General features: G+C 39.6%; 1 protein-coding gene across 3 annotated transcripts in view; it reads left to right on the plus strand.

The window, feature by feature from the left end:
- SYT16 (synaptotagmin 16) overlaps positions 1 to 15,246 on the plus strand; it is a 328,233-nt gene that overhangs the window by 20,072 nt on the left and 292,915 nt on the right. The window lies entirely within an intron of this gene.

Here is a 15,246-nt window from a genome sequence, read left to right on the forward strand (position 1 = left end):
AAGGACCAGGGCACTCAGCAGCTTCCTCGCTCTTTCTTTGCACTAGCGAGCAGGCTGTGTACAGTTTCCTGTTTACTACAGGACTGTTCTTTAAGGTGCAGGGCTTTATTCCTGCAGGGAGTTGGAGGTGGAGCTTCCAATCCTGTTCTTTTTCCCTGTGGAGTCCCATAGCCTCTAAGTCTGAAACTAAATTTCCAGTGGATTGCTGAAGCTCTGGCTTTGATTTTTTTTTTTTTTTTTTAAATTTTGGAATCTGGGAGATACTTGTTCTTTGTAAGTAATTTTGCTTATTGGTTATATTTTATTTAGAATTTCCATGTGTTTTTAGTGGAAAGGATGCATCCATATCAACTCTGTATGCTACACGGTTAGATGTCCTGATTCACATTTTTTTTTTTTTTTTTTTTGAGATGGAGTCTCTCACTGTCGCCTGGGCTGGAGAGCAGTGGTGAGATCTCGGCTCACTGCAACCTCCGCCTCCCAGGTTCAAGCAATTCTCCTGCCTCAGCCTCCTGAGTAGGTGGGATTACAGGCACTTGCCACCATGCCTGGCTAATTTTTTACATTTTTAGTAGAGACAGGGTTCCATTATGTTAGCCAGGTTGGTCTCAAACTCTTGGCCTCGTGATCCGCCTGCCTTGGCCTCTCAAAGTGCTGGGATTACAAGCATGAACCACCGTGCCTGGCTTTTTTTTTTTTTTTTTTTTTTTGAGACAGAGTCTTGCTCTTGTTGCCCAGGCTGGAGTGCAATGGTGCGATCTTGGCTCACTGCAACCTCTGCCTCCCGGGTTCAAGTGATTCTCCTGCCCCAGCCTCCCAAGTAGCTGGGATTACAGGTGTGTGCCACCATGCCTGGCTAATTTTGTATTTTTAGTAGAGATGGGGTTTCACCATGTTGGCCAGGTTGGTCTTGAACTCCTGACCTCAGGTGATCTGCCTGCCTTGGCCTCCCAAAGTGTTGGGATTACAGACGTGAGCCACTGCACCCAGCCCTGATTCACATTTGATATACAAGATCACCCATCCATCTATCCAGTTGTACTGATATATAAATACTGCTTGGTGCTCTGAATTGTTCTGTCTTAAAATTATTCATTAAACACACTGCTGTATTCCAATTACCTGTTGTTTGAAAAAGATGTGTGTTGATATATGATGGTATATAGCATAGCATTCCCATAAAACCAGGCATGTGTTTGGGAATATTTCTGTTTCCAAAGCACTTGTTTCAGTTTCATTAAGGCCTTAAAGAAACTTACCTTTTTATAAATCCTGACCTTTTATACCCACTTTGCGTATGAAGATATTAAGAGAAATTGTTGCATTATTTGCTGTGATAAGACATTTTCAAGGAAGAAGACAGTGTGTGCTGATTTATAGCTTTAAGAACAGCAAAAAACAGTTAATAGACTGCTACTTTGAGCAGCACTGACTAGTGGAGTAATGTGTAAATGTTGTCTCATGAAAGGTGAATTTTTTTTTTTTTTTTTTTTTTGGGACCAAATCTCACATTGTCGCCTGGGCAGGAGTGCAGTGGCGCGATCTCGGCTCACTGCAACCTCCTCCTTCTGGGTTCAAGTGATTCTCCTGCTTCAGCCTCCCAAGTAACTGGGATTACAGGTGCCTGCCACCATGCCCAGCTAATTTTTTGTATTTTTAGTAGAGACGGGGTTTCATTATGTTGGCCAGGCTGGTCTCAAACTCCTGACCTCGTGATCTGCCCACCTTGGCCTCCCAAAGTGCTGGGATTACAGGTGTGAGCCACTGCACCCGGCCAGGTGACTTTTTTTTTTATGATTGATTTTTATCAATCACCTTTTAATGGCCATTTAGGGATTTTTAAAAGATCAAAAAATAATGCCAGAATATTCCTGAATTTATCTTTTTACACTGTTTACTTCTTCTGGGTGTAGAACTGCTGAGTCAAAGGATATACTCATTTAATATTTTGATGTTGCCAAATTTCCCTACAGAAGGATTGTACCAACTTATACTTTGATCAGCAGCACATTGATAACAAAATTGAACAAAACTTTTCTACAAAAATACATTTTAAACTATAGATAATGGAACAAAAATTTTCCTGCCTGGCTCACAGAAACTTTTCCTGTCTTTCTCAATTTACATGTCCCAGGTGAGTAAGACCCACTCTCGTTGGCCAGAACAGTGGTTTACAAAGTATGGTTACTGGACTAGTGATGTTACCATCACTGGGAACTTGTTAGAAATTTAATTAATCAGAACTTGTATCAGATCAGCTGATTGAGAAACCCGGTGGAGTGTAGCAATCAGTGTTTTGATTAGCCCCCCAGGTGATTCTGGTACTTGCTAAAGTTTGAAAACCACTGGTCTAGGAGCAGCTTATCTTTGTATAACCCAGAGGTCAGCTCAAGTCTTTACTCCCATATCCTTCATACAAATCATAGAAATTGAATTCCTGGGGGTTGATTTCTCATGGTCCCTTCCACCTCTTTGTGTCTGCACCTGCGTGTGTTGATCGCTCTACTTTACTGCCGGTGGCTGCTCTTGTGTCTGCATTGCAATGGCCCAGATTGGCAAAGGAAAAGGAATCCATTTTCCTTAATTCACACAAACATCAGCAGTCCATTCACTTGAAAGGCATTTGAATATGTAGAAAACCAATTGATGGTTTGGAGGGATAGGAGAAGTTTATATCTTGGTAACATAAACAGTTTAAAGTTGAGTATTAAATGTGCGCCTTCTGAAATCCTGTAGCCATTCTCCTACATTCCTTCCCCAGTCCCTCATTTTCCTTTCTACTCCACCTCCCATTGATTTGCTTTTTTCTCTAGAGTGATTTACTAATTCTATTTGTTTCCTTGTCTTCTGTTGTAATAACCAGGATTTTTATTGCAGACATTACAACCTATTCAACTACCTTGAGAAAAAAGAGTCTCAACTATAGAGTTATATGGCAGCTTATGGAATTGATGAGAGGGCCGGGGAAACAAGCTTGTTAGCCATTCAGTCATAGGTAACCTTTACATCCATTTATTTATGTCTATCTTAATTTCTTTCATTAGGATTTTCTAAGCTTCTATGAATTTTTTTGTGTGGCCTTAAATTAATATCCAGTTAGGTTTTTATTTTCTGTCATGATTTCATGCAAATTTTCTGATTGCTCTGCAGATTTTCCAATCTCTCCTACCTCCCCTGCAGACAGTACACTAACCCCTACTGATAGGAGGAGCAAGGCAAGTGATTTGAAGATAAGGCCACTTCCCCTTGACTGAGGCAGCTGAGCCTGCATTTGATGAGTTTGACATTGAGCTTGTCTTTCTTCCTGTTTGAAGACAGGATTTTGAGATTGAGGGGGTTTCAAATGATACCTCTGTTCAGTGGTAACTCTGTGCTGGTGAGCAGGGCCAGGCCTCCTCATAGGTGTTGATCCTAACAGATTTCCATGATTCTCCACTGAGTGTGAGAGGCTGACTTTTTTTTTTTTTTTGAGACAGGGTCAGGCTGGAGTGCAGTGGTGCAATCTTGGTTCACTGCAACCTCTGTCTCCTGGGCTCAAGTGATCCTCTGACCTCAGCCTCCCTAAGTAGCTGGGACTACAGGTGTGGGCCACCTTGCCCAGATAATTTTTTGTATTTTCAGTAGAGACAGAGTTTTGCTATGTTGGCCAGGCTGGTCTCGAACTCCTGGCTTCAAGTGATCCTCCCACCTCAGCCTCCCAAGTAGCTGGGCTTACAGGCGTGAGCTACCACGCAGCTGAGACTGATCTTGGAGCTGGGGAATTGGCATCTGAAAGCTGCTAAGGCCTCACAAAGGCTCTTGGAGGGTTTGCCTCTAGAAGATGGGTACATTAATAATATGAGAATCCACCACTCAGTGGAAAAGTCTTCTAGATACAGGCTTTCTAATTATTCTTTATTGCCTGTCTCCTGGGTTCTCTTTGTCTGTGGATTCCAGAACAGCCACACATTGGATGATATGCTTCTGGCTTGCAGAGTCACCCTGCCACCTTGTGGCCATGTTTGAGAACTGTACTTCTCCAGATGTCGGCTTCCTTCCTATGTCTCAGTAACCAGCAAAGCTGAAATTGGTCACCCTGGATTGCTTCTGCCTTTAGCTTTTTGAACTAATAGGATTTGAAGAGATACTTCATAGCGTACACCAAAAGAAGACTTTCTAATAGCTTTAAACAGAAATATATATGCAAGAAATTTCGTTGCCCCTGTAATGACATCTTGATATATTAGATAATGTGTGTTCAAAGCAAGAATAGGTCAGTGTTATGTCCCAAAGCTGTTTCAGGGCTGCTCTGAGAGATCCTGTACTTTTCCTGGGGATCGGAGCGAGCATTATGTAGTAGACATTAATTTTAGAGCACAATTCTCTTTTCGGTCACATTCCTTTATTTTTCTATATTGAATTAACTACCTGACTGGTGGGAAGATTAAATCTCGATCATTACTGATACCCTTTCTCACTCCATAGGATAATATAAGAATCCAAGGCTGGTACAGTGCCATAAATTTGGGATGGGGCCCAGTCCACTCCCCACAGTTGGCTCCGTCATGACCACTGCACATTCTGACATGCTGCTGCTGAAGACATGATCCCCAGCAACTAGGCTGTCAGAGGACCCTCCCAGCTGTTCACCCACTGACGACCACCCTGAGAGAGACTGCACCAGGTCCATCTACTGTTGGCTTTCTGGAAGAGCTCCCCCCAGCTCCCACCTACCCAGGCACAGGTGGGAATGAGGTCTGTGTTTCTGACAGAACACAATCCCTTAAACTCATTCCTTTCCTGTTCTGGAGAATATTCCTGTCCTTTCCCTTTTGGCATAGGCTTTCTTTCACAAAGCCCTGTCTGGATGGGAGCTTTTGTAAGTACCTTGAAACTTCAATTTATTACCCTGAAATTCACAAAATTATTAAAAATGGAGTGTGACTCTTGCCAAGGACTCAAAAACTCCAAACATAAAGTTGTCTGTTATTGGAAGGGAGAAGGGAAAAATGCTGATAGTAGCAACAGCAGCAGGAATAAAGTACAAATTAATATCTCAATAAATCATCATGCTCCATTGTGTTTGATGTAGGCAACAGGCCTAGGGCTTCTGCAGCAAAATCCTCTCTTTACTTGGGCCATCCCTAGCAAGTGAAAGGGTGTTTATTGAGGGTGTTTCCCCGCCGGCCCCCCACCCCCCTGCCATGGTCTAAGCACTGTGCTGGGTTGTTGCAAAATGAAGATGACCTCGCAGCCACAATTACAGAATGGTAATCAAGTACTAAGTGCTATGAGAGGAATACAGCTGGAGTTCTGTGGGAGTGCTAAAGGAAGTTGCTGTAGTCTAAATGTGCCCTCCAAAATTCTTGTGTTGGAAACGTAATCCCCAATGCAACGTTATTGAGATGTGGGGCCAAAGGGAGGTGTTTAGGTCATAGGGCTCTGCTGTCATGAATGGATTAATGCCACTATAAAAACAACTCTTGGGAGAGGATTCATGCTCTGCTGCTCTTCTGCCTTGTGAGGACACATCAAGAAGGCCCTCACCAGATGCTGGTACCTTGATCTTGGAGACTTTTCAGCCTCCAGAACTGTGAGAAATAAATTTCCATTCTTCGTAAACTACCCAGTCTGTAGTATTTTGTTATAGCAGCACGAAATGGACTGACACAGAAGTGATGATAATTGCAGGAGGAGTTATATATAAGTCAGGAAATAACCTATATGAGATGATATTTTAGCTGTGCCATGAGAAAGCATCTGCTTGGTGGGAAAAGAGTGAGGTACAGTACATTCAGGCAGTGAGAACTGCACCATTACAAGTGTGGGAATGCTCTGTGGCTGAGAGTGATGCACGTTTTGGAATTATCTGAGGAAATGAGTAAATGTGAGCTGGGTTGGAGCCCAATCACATTTGACCTCATTTGAAAAGCCAACAAAATCGTAATTTATTTTTTAGGCCAGCAAATCACAGTCCATTTTCTGTTGCATTATATTCCCATGCGTTTACTTAGGGAAATGTGCCAGTCCCTCAGGGCTCTGTATTTCTATGTCTTTTTCTCGTGATGAAGAAATTGTCATTAATCTGGGAACATTTTGGAGGGGAAAGGGGGAGGGAGGAGGGAAAGAGGAGGGGAGGGGAGCAGAAGAGGAAGAAGGGAAAGGGATAGGAGAAGAAGAGATGAGTTAGTGATTGTTGGACTAGGTCAAGCAAGAGGTATTCAGGGGCTGAACTCAGACAGTTCTAGGGGAATGTGTGGATATAAGACATTTTGGAGACAGAATCCAGGGCTTATATGTCATAGATTACATGTAGGGAATAAGGGAGAAAAATTTCAAGTTTAGACAACTGGTTGGATGAAAATCACATTGAGGCAGAAGGTAAGAGAAGAAGCAGATTTGGAGACCAAGATAATGAATCATTTGGGGGCACATTTAAGAGCCTGTGGGACTTCTGGATAGCGAGGCAAGGTGTGCTATTGGAAATATGAGTCTAGAGCTTGGGAGAGAAGTTGGTGGTTTTAGTTTTGGGAGACATCAGTGAAGAGGGTTTAGGGAAGCCCCAAGAATGGTTGAGATCACCCAGGGAGAGTGAGTAGAGTAAGGAGAAACGTTAAGGCCAAAGCTGTAGGGATATACATATTGATGAGTAGGAGGTTAATGAAAGTATCACCAATGAGACCAGGAAAGAATAGCCAGAGTTGGGAGCAAAACCCAGGAAGAGGGTGGCTGTAGCAGGCAAAGAAAGACAATTTTATTTCCCTTTTCTTTTCTTTCTTTCCTATTTCCTTTTTCTTTATTATTCATTTATTTTTATCAGGAAGACAATTTTAATGTCATAAAGCAAAAGGGTAAGGAGTGAACAAAGATCTTTAAAACAGCAGTGACAAGGTGGCTGGTGGCTTCCAGGTTAGTGTTACCTAAGCAGCATAAAGGGAGCCGAGATAGCTGCATCCTGGTAATTAGGTATTAAGGGAGATGAAGAGGTAGAGCTCATAAATACAGGCTATTCCATCAACAAATTTGTAGGAGAAATAAGGAGATGAGAAGGCAGCTTAGCATTCCAATAAAATATCTTATTTTAGAAGGGAAGACTTGAGTATATTTATAGGCTCAGAGGGAAAAGCCAATGGAAGCGGAGAGATGGAGGTGTGAAAAGGAAGAAATAATCAATGGAACAGTCACCCAAGTGAGGGGAAGGCAATGGGATTAAGTTAAACCTGTGGTTCTTTGTCATTTGGAACCAGTTTTGGGGACTAGTAACCAATTTGGCTTGCTTGAGGACCTACTGAAGTGGGGTAGAAATCCCCTAAGATTTCCCTGGGCCAAAAGATAGCCAGAATAGGAAGTAACCCAAGGTCTCCTAGGGTTATCTGGAAATAGCAGTTTGACCTCCCAGCACCACTGAAATGCTTTTGGAGAGAGCCATATTATTCAAGTTCAAAAAAGAAAAATCACAGAGCATTCATTCTTAGCAGACATTGTATGGGGATACATTTATAGCTATGTTCCAGGGTTTTGTTTCATGTCACAGAAAATGCTTGGCAGTTCTCCAGCTAACTGAATCTGGTTACAGGAAAAAGAAATGATCTTATCTTGTGTCACTGCTTTCATATTCATTAGCATGTAATTAGAAGCAATGGAGGAATTCCTAGATTAGCAGTTTTCATTTAAAAGGTTTTAAAAAAATAATAGCTGTCTGTTTAATTTGAAATTCTTTAATTTTAATCCTTTTATTTTAGATTCAGGGGGTGTATGTGCCTGTTACATGGGTATTACATGTGTAATGGTGGGGGTTGGGCTTCTAGTGTACCCATCAACCAAATATTGGACATTGTACTCAGCAAGTAATTTTCAGTTCTCCCCTCTGTGGAGTCCCCAGACTTCATATGATAGCTTTGTTTTTCTCCATCTTTATGTTCATGTGTGCCATTTGGTTAGCTCCCACTTATAAGTGAGAACACGCAATGTTTGTTTTTTTTTTTGCTTTTGTGTTAGTTCACTTAAGATAATGGCCTCCAGTTCCATCCATGTTGCTGCAAAGGACATGATTTCATTCTTTTTTATGGCTTCGTAGTATTCCATAGTGTATCTATGCCATATTTTCTTTATCCAATCAACTGTTGGTGGACATTTAGGTTGGTTCCATGACTATGCTATTGTAAATAGTGCTGCAATAAACATACAAGTGCAGGTGTCTTTTGTTTTTATTTTTTAAGTCTGTTGTAGCCTTTAAAAATTAAATTTTAATTTGTGTGGGTACCTAGTAGGTTTATATATTTGTGGGGTACATGAGAGGTTTCAGTACAGCCATGCAATGTGTAATAATCACATCATGTAAAATGAGGGATCTATACCAACAAACATTAATCCTTTATGTTATAAACAATCTAACTATACTCTTTTAGTTATTTAAAAATGTACAATTATTATTAACTGTAGTTACCCTGTTGTGCTAGCAAATACTAGGACTTATTAATACTTTCTACTTTTTTGTACCCATTAACCATCCCCACCTTATCCTCCTGCCACTCTTCTAGCCTCTGATAGCCACCGTTCTACTCTCTATGTCCATGAGTTCAATTGTTTTGAATTTTAGGTCCCACAAATAAACGAGAGCATGCAATGTTTGTCTTTCTGTGCCTGGTTTATTTCACATAGCATAATGACCTCCAGTTCCATACATGTTTTTGCAGATGACAGGATCTCATTCTTTTTTATGGCTGAATAGTACTCTATTGTGTATATGTACCACATTTTCTGTGGCACATATACACCATGGAATACTATGCAGACATAAAAAATGATGAGTTCATATCCTTTGTAGGGACATGGACGAAGCTGGAAACCATCATTCTCAGCAAACTATTGCAAGGACAAAAAACGAACACCACATGTTCTCACTCATAGGTGGGAATTGAACAATGAGAACACATGGACACAGGAAGGGGAACATCACACACCGGGGACTGTTGTGGGGTGGGGGGAGGGGGGAGGGATAGCATTAGGTGATATACCTAATGCTAAATGACGAGTTAATGGGTGCAGCACACCAACATGGCACATGAATACATATGTAACAAACCTGCACATTGTGCACATGTACCCTAAAACTTAAAGTATAATAATAACAAAAATTTTTAAAAAGTACCACATTTTCTTTATCCACACATCTGTGATGGACACTTAGGTTGCTTCCAAATTGTGGGTATTATGAACAGTGCTGCTACAAACATGGGAGTGTAGATTTCTCTTTGATATACTGATATCTTTTTTTTAAGGTATATACCCAGCAGTGGGATTGCTAGATCATATGGTAGCTCCATTTTTAGTTTTTTTTGGAACCTCCCAACTGTTCTTCGTAGTTATTGTACTAATTTACAATCCCAGGCAACAGTGTTCCCTTTGCTCCACATCCTTGCCAGCATTTGTTATTCCCTGCCTTTTGGATAAAAGCCATTTTAACTGGAATGAGGTGATATCTCACTGTAGTTTTGATTTGCATTTCACTGATGATCAATGATGTTGAACATGTTTCCACAGGGTTATTTCTTAACTTTGTTGATTATTTCCTTTGCTGTACAGAAGCTTTTTAACTTGATGCAATCCCATTTATCCATTTTTGCTTTGGTTGCCAGTGCCTGTGGGGTATTACTCAATAAATTTTTGCCCATACCAATGTCCTGAAATGTTTCCCTGATGTTTTCTTGTAGTAGTTTCATAGTTTGAGGTTTTAGATTTAAGTCTTTAATCCATTTTGATTAGATTTTTGTAAAGGCAGGAGATAGGGATGTAGTTTCATTCTTCTGCATATGGATATCCAGTTTTCCCACCACCATTTATTGAAGAGACTACCTTTTCCTCAGTGTATGCTCTTGGCACCTTTGTCCAAAATGAGTTCACAATAAGTGTGTGGATTTGTTTCTGGGTTCTCTATTCTGTTCCACTGGTGTATGTGTCTGCTCTTATGCCAGTATCATGGTGTTTTGGTTAGTACAGCTCTGTAGTATAATTTGAAGTCAGATAATGTGATTCTTCCAGTTTTGCTCTTTTTGCTTAGGATCGTTTTGGCTATTCTGGGTCTTTTGTGGTACCATATAAATTTTAGGATTTTTTTCCTATATATGTGAAGAATGTCATTGGTATTTTGATAGGGATTGCACTGAACTTGTAGATTGCTTTGGGTAGTATGAACATTTTAACAATATTGATTTTTCCAATCCACGAATATGAAATATCTTTCCATTTTTTGGTGTCTTCTTCAATTAAGTTCATTAGTGTTTTGTAGTTTTCATTATAGAGATCTTTTCCTTCTTTAATTCCTGGATATTTTATTTTATGTGTGGCTATTATAAATGGTATTACTTTTTTGATTTTTCAGATTGTTTACTATTGTCATGTAGAAATGCTGATTTTTGTATGTTGATTTTGTATCCTGCACTTTATAGAATTTATCACTTCTAATAGTTTTTTTTTTGGTGGAGTCTTTAGGTTTTTCCAAATATAAGATCATATCATCCACAAATAAGGATAATTTGATTTCTTCCTTTCCAATTTAGATGCCCTTTATTTCTTTCTCTTGTCTGATTGCTCTAGCTAGGACTTCCAGTATTATGTCAAATAACAGTGGTGAAAGTGGGCATTCTCGTTGTGTTCCAAATCTTAGAGGAAAGCCTTTAAGTTTTTCCTCATTTAGTATGATACTAGCTATGGGTCTGTTATATATGGCTTTTATTATGTTGAGGTATGTTCCGCTATACCCATTTTTTTAGGGTTTTTATCATGAAGGGATGTTGAATTTTATTAAATGCTTTTTCAGCATCAATTGAAATGCTCATATAGTTTTTGTCCTTCCTTCTGTTGATGTGATGTACCGCACTGACTGATTTGCATATGTTGAACCATCCTTGCATCCCAGGAATAAATCCCACTTGGTTATAATGAATGATCTTTTTAATGTATTGTTGAATTCAGTTTGGTAGTATTTTGTTGAGGACCTTTGCGTCAATATTCATCAGAAATATTGGGCTACAGTGTTCTGTTTTTAATGTGTCTTTGTCTGGTTTTGGTATCAGGGTAATTCTGGCATTATAGAATGAATTTGGAAGGATTCTCTCCTCTATTTTTTGGAATAGTTTGAGAGTTTGAGTAGGATTGGTATTGGTTCTCTTTTAAATGTTTGGTAGCATACAGCAGTGAAGCCATTGAGTTGCAGGCTTTTCTTTACTAGAAGACTTTTTTTTTTTTTTTTTTGAGATGGAGTCTCACACTGTCACCCCAGCTGGAGTGCAGTGGCATGATCTCAGCTCACTGCAACCTCTACCTCCTGGGTTCAAGTGATTCTCTGGCCTCAGGCTCCTGAGTACCTGGGATTACAGGTGTCTGCCACCATGCCCAGCTAATTTTTTGTATTTTTAGTGGAGACGGGGCTTCACCATGTTGACCAGGCTGGTCTTGAACTCCTGACCTCGTGATTAGCCTGCCTCAGCCTCCCAAAGTGCTGGGATTACAGGCGTGAGCCACTGTGCCCGGCCCGGGAGACTTTTTATTATGACTTCAATCTTGTTACTTGTCTGTTCAGGTTCTGGATTTCTTCATGGTTCAATCTTGGTAGGTTGTATGTGTCTAGAAATTTATCAATTTGTTCTAGATGTTTCAATTTATTGGCATATAGTTGCTCATAGCAGCCACTAATGATCTTTTGAATTTCTGCAGTATCAGTTGTAATGTCTTCTTTTCGTGTCTGATTTTATTTATTTGGATCTTCTCTCTTTTTTCTTAGTCTGGCTAAAGGTTTCTGAATTTTGTTTAGCTTTTCAAAAAAACCAACTTTTTGTTTCATTGATATTTTGAATTCTTCATTTCAAATTTATTTATTTCTGTTCTGATCTTTATTTCTTTTCTTCTACTAATTTTGGGTTTGGCTTGCTCTTTTTCTTTAAAATGCATTATTGGGTTATTTATTTGAAATTTTTCTTGTTTTTTGATGTATGCACTTATAGCTATAAACTTCCCTCTTAGTATTGTTTTTGCTGTGTCTCACAGGTTTTGGTATGGGACCTATGTGTTTCCATTATCATTTGTTTCAAGAAAATTTTCAATTTCCTTCTTAATTTCTCCATAGACCCATTGGTCATTCAGGAGCATATTGTTTAATTTCCATGTATTTGTATAGTTTCCAAATTCCTCTAGTTTTATTCCATTGTGGTAAGTAAGAGAAGATGCTTGATATTATCTCAGTTTTTTGAATGTTTTAAGACTTGTTTTGTGACCTAACATATGGTCTATTAATGTGCTGAGGAAAAGAACGTGTATTCTGCAGCTGTTGGATGAAATGTTCTGTAAATATACATTAGGTCCATTTGATCTATAATGCAGATTAATTCTGATGTTTCTTTACTGATTTTCTGTCTGGAAGATCTGTCCAACATTGAAAGTGGGCTGTTGAAGTAGAACACTCCACTTATTATTAGCTATTATTGTACTGGGGCCTGTCTCTTTAGCTCTAATATTTGCTTTATATATCTGGGTTCTGTAGTGTTGGGTGCATATATATTTAAAGTTGTTATATCCTCCTGCTGAATTGACCCCTTTATCATTATATAGTGACCTTCTTTGTCTCCTCTTACAGTTTTTGTCTTGAAATCTATTTTGTCTGATGTAAGTATAGTGATTCCTGCTCTTTTTCATTGGCATGGAATATCTTTTTCCATCCCTTTCTTTTCAGTCCATGTGTGTCTTTATAGGTGAATAGTGTTTCTCGTAGGCAACAGATCATTGGGTCTTGCTTTTTCATCCATTCTGCCAGCCTGCATCTTTTGATTGGAGAGTTTAGTCCATTTGCATTCAGTGTTACCATTGTTAAGAACTTACTCCTGCCATTTTGTCATTTTCTTGTTGTTTTATGGTCTTCTCTTCCTCCTTTCATTCCTTCCTCCCTTCCTTTTAGTGAAGGTAATTTTTTTCTGGTGATATGATTTAGTTTCTTGCATTTTTTTTTGTGTATTCGTTGTATGTTTTTTATTGGAGGTTACCATGAGGCTTGCAAATACTATCTTATAACCCATTATTTTAAACTGAAAACAACACTATTTGCATAAACAAACAAGCAAAAAGAAAACTGACAAAGATTCCATGCCTTAACTCTGCCTTCCTGCTTTTAAACTTTTTGTTGTTTCTCTTTATATCTTACTGTACTGTCTACATCTTGAAAAGTTGTTGTAGTTATTATTTTTGGTCAGTTCATCATTTAGTCTTTCCACTTAAGAGTAGTTTACACACCACAGTTAGAATGTTATTTATGTTTTTCCTTGTACTTACTGTTACCAGTGAATTTTACACCTTCAGATGATTTCTTATTGTTCATTAACATCCTTTTCTTCCTAATTGAAGTACTTCCTTTAGCATTTCTTGTTGGACAGGTCTGGTGTTATTGAAATCTTTCAGCTTTCATTTGTCTGGGAAAGTCTTTATTTTTCCTTTATCTTTGAAGGATATTTTTGCTAGATATACTATTCTATGGTAAAAGTCTTTTTTTCCCCAGCACTTTAAATATGTCATGCCATTCTCTCCTGACCTGTATGGTTTTCACTGAAAAGCCTGCTGCCTGATGTATTGGAGCCCTATTGTATTTTATGTTAGTTGTTTCTTTTCTCTTGCTGCTTTTAGGCTCTTTTCTTGATCTTTGACCTTTGAGAGTTTGATTATTAAATACCTTGAGGTAGTCCTCTTTGGGTTAAATCTGCTTGGTGTTCTATAACCTTCTTGTACTTGAATATTCATATCTTTCTCTAGGTTTGGGAAGTTCTCTGTTATTACTCCTTTGAATAAACTTTCTACCCTTGTATCTCTCTCTCCATCTCCTCTTTATGGCCAATAACTCTGCCTTTTAAAGACTATTTTCTAGATATTTTAGATGTGCTTCATTGTTTTCTATTATTTTTTTCTTTTGTCTCCTCTTACTGTATTTTCAAATAGCCTGTCTTCAAGCTGCCTAATTCTTTCTTCTCTTGATTAATTCTGCTGTTAAGAGACTCTAATGCATTCTTCAGTATGTCAGTTGTAGTTTTTCAACTCCAGAATTTCTGCTTCTTTCTTTTTAATTATTTCAATCTCTTTGTTACATTTATCTGATAGGATTCTGAATTCTTTGTGTTATCTTGAATTTCATCAAGTTTCCTCAAAACAGCTATTTGGATTTTCTGTCTGAAAGGTTACATATTTCTGTCTCTCTCAGATTGACCCCTGAGGCCTTATGTAGTTTGTTTGATGAGGTCATGTTTTCCTGTATGGTCTTCATGCTTGTGGATGTTCGTCTGTGTCTGGACATTGAAGAATTAGGTATTTATTGTAGTCTTCACTGTCTGGGCTTGTTTGTATTCATTCTTCCTGGGAAAGCTTTCCAGGTATTTGAAGGGACTTGGGTGTTGTGATCTAAGTGTTTGGTCACTGAAGCCATATCTGCATTAGGACACATCCCGTGCCCAGTAATAATGCTGTGGCTCTTGCAGACTTAGGTACCACCTTGGTGGTCTTGGATAAAATCCGGAAGAATAATCTGGATTACCAGGCAGAGACTCTTGCTCTCTTTCCTTACTTTCTGCCAAACCAAAGGAGTCTCTCTCTCTCTCTGTGCTGAGCAGTCTGGAAGTGGGGGACAGATGACATAAGCACCCCTGTGGCCACCACCATTGGGACTGTGATGGTCAGACCTGGAACCAGCAAAACACTGGGCCTCATTCAAGGCCCACTGTAGCCGCTACCTGGGTAGTGCCTACGTTTGCTCAAGAACCTAGGGCTCTGTGATCAGCAGGTAGTGAAACCAGCTAAACTTGTGTCCTTCTCTTCAGTGCACTGAGTTTCCCTGGGCCATGGGAAGGTCCAGACATGTTCTCTGGGAGACAGAGCCTGGAGTCAGAAATCTACCTGGTGCTTTATTCTGCTGTGGCAGAGCTGGCACCTAAACCACAAGGGCCCACTTAGGGCTTGACCCTTTTGTGACAGAGCTGGTATCTAAGCTGTAAGACAAGTCCCCTTTACCTTTTCCTCTGCTTTTATCAAGCAGAAGGAGTCTCTCCTTATAGCTACCACAGCTGGAAATGGGCTGGATCAAACCTGAAGCCAGCATGTCTCAGAGTCATCCAAGGCCCACAGCATGTATTACCTGGTTGTTGCTGCAAATTATTCAGGGCCCAAGGGCTTTTTACTCAACAGGTGATGAATCCTGCCAGGACTGGGTTCTTCCCTTCAAGGCAGGAGGCTCCCTTC

This window comes from Pongo abelii, chromosome 15 (assembly GCF_028885655.2).
Source record: "Pongo abelii isolate AG06213 chromosome 15, NHGRI_mPonAbe1-v2.0_pri, whole genome shotgun sequence".
In the NCBI taxonomy this organism is placed as follows: domain Eukaryota; kingdom Metazoa; phylum Chordata; class Mammalia; order Primates; family Hominidae; genus Pongo; species Pongo abelii.